The sequence below is a fragment of the Eucyclogobius newberryi genome, unplaced genomic scaffold, assembly GCF_026437365.1.
Source record: "Eucyclogobius newberryi isolate DKJ021-1_F unplaced genomic scaffold, fEucNew1.0.hap1 SCAF_22, whole genome shotgun sequence".
NCBI classification, from domain to species: domain Eukaryota; kingdom Metazoa; phylum Chordata; class Actinopteri; order Gobiiformes; family Gobiidae; genus Eucyclogobius; species Eucyclogobius newberryi.
In genome coordinates this window covers 28,762,092-28,769,591 of record NW_027315857.1, presented here as the reverse complement: position 1 = coordinate 28,769,591, position 7,500 = coordinate 28,762,092, and positions in this window count along the sequence as shown.

The following is a 7,500-nucleotide window of genomic DNA, read 5'->3' as shown; positions in this document are numbered from 1 at the left end:
ATTCTCAGTATTTCACTCTTTCATATAAATGAGAGTCTGCTTGTGGGTCCGGTTTGAGGACCACAGGATCTCATGCTCTGCTGCAGACGATGTCCTGAGGCTCCATCAAACCTGGACCTGCAGCTGCACTGGGACGAGAGGGAAGCGTCTGGGGATGAGAATCAGCACCTCCAAATCCGAGGTCATGAGTCTGAGTCTCCACCGGGAAAAGGTGTCTTGCCCTCTTCAGGTGGGTGGGGGGTCCTTGCCCCAAGTGGAGGAGTTCAAGTATCTCGGGGTCTTGTTCTAGAGTGAGTGAAGGATGGAGCGTGTGATTGACAGTTGGATCGATGCAGTCGCTGCATCGACTGTTGTGGTGAAGAAGGAGCTGAGTCCAAAGACAAAGCTCTGGATTTACCGGTCGCTCTAAGTTCTGACCTCACCTATGGTCATGAGCTTTGGGTAATGACCGAAAGGACAAGATCGCGGATACAAGCGGTCGAAATGAGTTTCCTCCGGGGGGAGCTCGGAGTAGAGCCACTGCTCCTCCAGCTGAGGTGGCTCGGGCATCTGTCCCGGAGCCTCCTGGGCGCCTCCCTCGGGAGGTGTTTCAGGCATGTCCCACCGGGAAGAGGCCCCGGGGAAGACCCAGGACACGCTGGAGAGACTATGTCTCTAGGCTGGCCTGGGAACGCCTCGGGATCCCCCCGGAGGAGTTAGAGGAAGTGTCTGGGGAGAGGGAAGTCTGGGAGTCCCTGGTCAGACTGTTGCCCCCGCGACCCGGACCCAGATAAAGCGGAAGAAGATGGATGGATGGAGAGTCTGCTTAGTTATGGCTTTGACTGGAAGAATCCACATTATGGCATTAAACTTGTATCCATAGAAACAAGCTGTACACAGCACTGCTGTCAGGTCAGATCTGTGGAGAGGCGAGCCAGTTACAATGTGTGTTTGTATAAGTGTATACCATAGTGTATCTTTAATGTGAACATGTCCCATAGTGAGCATGTCCACTATGGGACATGTCCCATAGTGAACATGCCCCATAGAGAACACGTCCCATAGTGAAGATGTCCCATAGTGGACATGTCCCATAGTGAACATGTCCCATAGTGGGCATGTCCCATAGTGAACATGTCCCATGGTGGGCATGTCCCATAGTGAACATGTCCCATAGTGGGCATGTCCCATAGTGAACATGTCCCATAGTGAGCATGTCCCATAGTGAACATGTCCCATAGTGTGCATTTCGCATAGTGAACATGTCCCATAGTGAGCATGTCCCATAGTGAACATGTCCCATAGTGAGCATGTCCCATAGTGAACATGTCCCATAGTGGACATGTCCCATAGTGAACATGTCCCATAGTGAACATGTCCCATAGTGAGCATGTCCCATATTGAACATGTCCCATAGTGGACATGTCCCATAGAGAACACGTCCCATAGTGAAGATGTCCCATAGTGGACATGTCCCATAGTGAACATGTCCCATAGTGGGCATGTCCCATAGTGAACATGTCCCATGGTGGGCATGTCCCATAGTGTGCATTTCGCATAGTGAGCATGTCCCATAGTGTACATGTCCCATAGTGAGCATGTCCCATAGTGAACATGTCCCATAGTGGGCATGTCCCATAGTGTGCATTTCCCATAGTGAGCATGTCCCATAGTGAACATGTCCCATAGTGTGCATTTCGCATAGTGAACATGTCCCATAGTGAGCATGTCCCATAGTGAACATGTCCCATAGTGAGCATGTCCCATAGTGAACATGTCCCATAGTGGACATGTCCCATAGTGAACATGTCCCATAGTGAACATGTCCCATAGTGAACATGTCCCATGGTGAACATGTCCCATAGTGAACATGTCCCATAGTGAACACCTCCCATAGAGAACACGTCCCATAGTGAACATGTCCCATAGTGGACATGTCCCATAGTGAACATGTCCCATAGTGGGCATGTCCCATAGTGAACATGTCCCATAGTGGGCATGTCCCATAGTGTGCATTTCCCATAGTGAACATGTCCCATAGTGTACATGTCCCATAGTGAACATGTTCCAAAGTGAACATGTCCCATAGTGTGCATTTCCCATAGTGTACATGTCCCATAGTGTGCATGTCCCATAGTGAGCATGTCCCATAGTGAAGATGTCCCATAGTGAACATGTCCCATAGTGGGCATGTCCCATAGTGAACATGTCCCATAGTGTGCATTTCCCATAGTGTACATGTCCCATAGTGAACATGTCCCATAGTGAACATGTCCCATAGTGAACATGTCCCATAGTGTGCATTTCCCATAGTGTACATGTCCCATAGTGAAGATGTCCCATAGTGAACATGTCCCATAGTGGGCATGTCCCATAGTGAACATGTCCCATAGTGTGCATTTCCCATAGTGTACATGTCCCATAGAGGACATGTCCCATAGTGTGCATGTCCCATAATGAGCATGTCCCATAGTGAAGATGTCCCATAGTGAACATGTCCCATAGTGAACATGTCCCATAGTGGACATGTCCCATAGTGAACATGTCCCATAGTGAGCATGTCCCATAGTGAGCATGTCCCATAGTGAGCATGTCCCATAGTGGACATGTCCCATAGTGAACATGTCCCATAGTGAACATGTCCCATAGTGAGCATGTCCCATAGTGAACATGTCCCATAGTGGACATGTCCCATAGAGAACACGTCCCATAGTGAAGATGTCCCATAGTGGACATGTCCCATAGTGAACATGTCCCATAGTGGGCATGTCCCATAGTGAACATGTCCCATGGTGGGCATGTCCCATAGTGTGCATTTCGCATAGTGAGCATGTCCCATAGTGTGCATTTCCCATAGTGAACATGTCCCATAGTGTACATGTCCCATAGTGGGCATGTCCCATAGTGAACATGTCCCAAAGTGAACATGTCCCATAGTGTGCATTTCCCATAGTGTACATGTCCCATAGTGTGCATGTCCCATAGTGAGCATGTCCCATAGTGAAGATGTCCCATAGTGAACATGTCCCATAGTGGGCATGTCCCATAGTGAACATGTCCCATAGTGTGCATTTCCCATAGTGAGCATGTCCCATAGTGAGCATGTCCCATAGTGAAGATGTCCCATAGTGAACATGTCCCATAGTGAACATGTCCCATAGTGGACATGTCCCATAGTGAACATGTCCCATAGTGAGCATGTCCCATAGTGAGCATGTCCCATAGTGGGCATGTCCCATAGTGAACATGTCCCATAGTGAACATGTCCCATAGTGGACATGTCCCATAGTGAACATGTCCCATAGTGAACATGTCCCAAAGTGAACATGTCCCATAGAGAACATGTCCCATAGTGGACATGTCCCATAGTGAACATGTCCCATAGTGAACATGTCCCATAGTGAACATGTCCCATAGTGGACATGTCCCATAGTGAACATGTCCCATAGTGAACATGTCCCAAAGTGAACATGTCCCATAGTGAACATGTCCCATAGTGAACATGTCCCAAAGTGAACATGTCCCATAGAGAACATGTCCCATGTTCATAGTGAACATGTCCCTATGGGACATAGTGAACATGTCCCATAGTGAGCATGTCCCATAGTGAGCATGTCCCATAGTGAGCATGTCCTATAGTGAACATGTCCCATAGTGAGCATGTCCCATAGTGAGCATGTCCCTATGGGACATAGTGAACATAGACATTTCAACTTCATCCAAGAGTCATTGTCAATAACAGAATTTAGGTCGAGAACTCCGATATTTATACTATTCTGTGGTAAGCCCCGCCCATTGGGCGGAGCCTCCTGAAGAGGAAAGAGTTGTTTGTTTCAACAGAAACTCCCCCTTGTATCTACCGAGCCTATTCAGAATTTTAATGGGCTATTAGTCTCCCCTTTGTCTTTGTGAGACCCTGGCTCACCCTGAGGACCTGAGGACATCTAAATGTCCTGGTCCTGGTCCTCTAACTCTCCAGGGGTTCAGTATCCCATTATAAATAACAGGAAGATGAAACCTAAGCCCTCCATTTATGTTTAAAGAAGGTCTTTCTTTTTTAACAAAAATAGCTTCCTTGACTCCTCTTTCAAACCATCTTTTCTCCTGCTTAAAACCTTCACCTCACCGTCTTCAAACGAGTGATTAGAGGCTTCAAGATGGAGATGCACGGCACTCTGAGGTCCTGAACTTGTATTTCTTCTGTGCTGATAAAGCCTCTTGTGTGGAGGCTGTTTTGTCTCACCTATGTAACGTTCTTTACAGCTTTCTTCACTGCATTGGACAGAATAAACTACATTGCTCTGTTTTTGAGTCGGCAACTTGTCCTTAGGGTGAACCAGTTTTTGTCTTAAAGTGTTTCCTGGTTTAAAATAAACAGGGACTTCGTGTTGTCTAAAAATTCTCTGCAGTTTTTCCGACAGGCCAGACACATAAGGGATAGAAACACCCTTCCTTCTCTGTTCAGTTTCCCTTTTGTCCTGCTTCTTGGTTCTCTTCACTCTGTTGAGAGCCCAAGCGGGGTAACCACAGGCTGAGAGGGCATTTCGGACATGTTTTTCCTCTTTCTTCTTACCCTCAGAGGGCAAGAAGAAAGAGGAAAATTTATATATATATATAAGCTTTATATTTTAAACCAGGAAACACTTTAAGACAAAAACTGGTTCACCCTAAGGACAAGTTGCCGACTCAAAAACAGAGCAATGTAGTTTATTCGATCCAATGCAGTGAAGAAAGCTGTAAAGAACGTTACATAGGTGAGACAAAACAGCCTCTACACAAGAGGCTTTATCAGCACAGAAGAAATACTAGTTCAGGACCTCAGAGCGCCGCGCATCTCCATCTTGAAGCCTCTAATCACTCGTTTGAAGACGGCGAGGTGAAGGTTTTAAGCAGGAGAAAAGATGGTTTGAAAGAGGAGTTAAGGAAGCTATTTTTGTTAAAAAAGAAAGACCTTCTTTAAACAGAAATGGAGGGCTAAGATTTAATCTTCCTGGTATCTATAATGGTCCTGAACCCCTGGAAAGGTAGAGGACCAGGACCAGGACATTTAGATGTCCTCAGGTCCTCAGGGTGAGCCAGGGTCTCACAAAGACAAAGGGGAGACTAAGAGTCCATTAAAGGGTTGAATAGGCTCGATAGATACAAAGAGGGAGTTTCTGTTGAAACAAACAACTCTTTCCTCTTCAGGAGGCTCCGCCCAATGGGCGGGGCTTACCACAGAATAGTATAAATATCGGAGTTCTCCACCTAAATTCTTTTATTGACAATGACTCTTGGATGAAGTTGAAATGTCTATTTTTTTCTAACTGAGTCCAGATGAAACAACTGAAGCTTTTTCTACTATGTCCCTCAGTGTTTGTTGTAGAGCAGGGGTGGGCAAACTTTTTGACCCAAGGACCACATTGGGTTCTAAAATTTGGCCGAGGGGCCGGGCCAAGAAAATATGGTGTGTTTGTGTGAACTAATTACTATAAATTACACGTAAGATTTGACTTTAACTTTAACTTGTAACAAAGCAAACAAATGCAAGGCTCAATGTACAAATTGCCCGCTTTAGACCCGCTTTAGAACAGATCACAGCTGTCTCTAGTGTCCCCTCTGTCTCTAGTGTCCCCTCTGTCTCTAGTGTCCCCTCTGTCTCTAGTGTCCCCTCTGTCTCTAGTGTCCCCTCTGTCTCTAGTGTCCCCTCTGTCCTTGAAGACTCTGTGTCCTCACATCAGGATCATCTGCTCCTGAGCTCGTACTCATGGAGTGAGTGTTACTGTGACATGAGATATTTTCACAGACATTGGTCCAGATAATGATGGACATGTGTCTTTGACTCGTGAGTCAGGTCTGGACATGAAAGTCTCATTTACACAATAGTGACACGTCAGTGTCTTCTGAACGTGTCCGCAGTCCACTCTGCGCTGCAGGACTAATAAGACTAATTTCTCAGTGAATATGATTCTGATTGTAATAAAACACACAGCGTTTTGAAACTAAAACTATAGAGAACACGACGTGTCCCCTGGACAGTGTCCTACTGTCCACAAGAGTCTTCTACTGTCCACAAGAGTCTTCTACAGTGTCAAACTCTGGCGCTTCCTGCTCGATTGCCCCCGGTGGCCGTTTGTGGTGAATTTTATTTTCTTAGATGTTCTTGTGTGCGCGCACTATGTGCAGCAGTGCGCAGCTGCGCAGGCGCGGTTCAGAGGGAACAGTGCCATCTCTTGGGGAAATGTGGGCATTACAGGCGAAAGGTAAAACGAACGGCCACAGTATCGTGAATTCGAATCCCTTCATGTCCTCCTTTCTTTCTCATTCCATCTACTGTCTAATAAAGCCTACAGCCCAAAAAATAAATATATATATATATATATTTATTTGAATTAATTATATTTTAATATTACTTGGACAAGCTTGGTGGGCCGGATTGAAAGGCCCAACGGGCTGGATGTGGCCCGCGGGCCGTAGTTTGCCCACCCCTGTCGTAGAGTGTGACAGCAGCAGAAGGACAGACTGAAACGTCTCCTTCACACAGCGAGGGTGGATCAGTCACTGAAGCTGCTCTCCAGAGAGTACAGAGTGTCCTGCAGGGGACAGAGTGTCCTGCAGGGGGCGACACTCATGGTCCAGCATAGATGTGAGTTTAGCCAGGACCCTTCTGTCCCCCACCTCCTGCACCGAGTCCAGAGGACATTCCAGGACGGAGCTTTGTCCAGCTTCTTCCTCTCCCTCTCTGTGATGACCACACCTACAGGAGCTGATGCACCACAGAGGAGGAGAAGGTCTTCAGGAGTGGCCCTGTCAGGAGTGGCCCTGTCAGGAGCGGCCCTGTCAGGAGCGGCCCTGTCAGGAGTGGCCCTGTCAGGAGTGGCCCTGTCACTCCAAAAGACCTGAGTCTCCTCAGGAGGCGGAGCCGACTCTGACTCTGTTCAGTCTGTGTTATGAGTCCAGTTTGTGGTTCAGATGAACACCAGGTCCTTGTATGAGTCACTGTCTCAATGTCCCGTCCCTGGTGAGGGGGGCGTGGCCTGTCCCGTCCCTGGATGTTCACTGGTGAGGGGGGCGTGGCCTGTCCCGTCCCTGGATGTTCACTGGTGAGGGGGGCGTGGCCTGTCCCGTCCCTGGATGTTCACTGGTGAGGGGGGCGTGGCCTGTCCCGTCCCTGGATGTTCACTGGTGAGGGGGGCGTGGCCTGTCCCGTCCCTGGATGTTCACTGGTGAGGGGGCAGTGGGGTGGCGTCTGCGGAAATCCACCACCATCTCCTTGGTCTTCCCCGCGTTGATGAGGAGGAGGTTCCACAAAGTCCTGCTCCTCTGTCCTCTGTCCTCTGTCCTCCTCATCGTCGTCTGTGATGAGTCCCATGATGGCAGAGTGGTCAGAGAACTTCTGCAGGACACAGCTGTCCATGTCTGAAGTCTGCAGTGTAGAGGGTGAAGAGAAAGGGCGCGAGGACAGTGCCCTGGGGCGCCCCCACACTGCAGGTCCCCCACACTGCAGGTCCCCCACACTGCAGGTCCCTCACACTGCAGGTC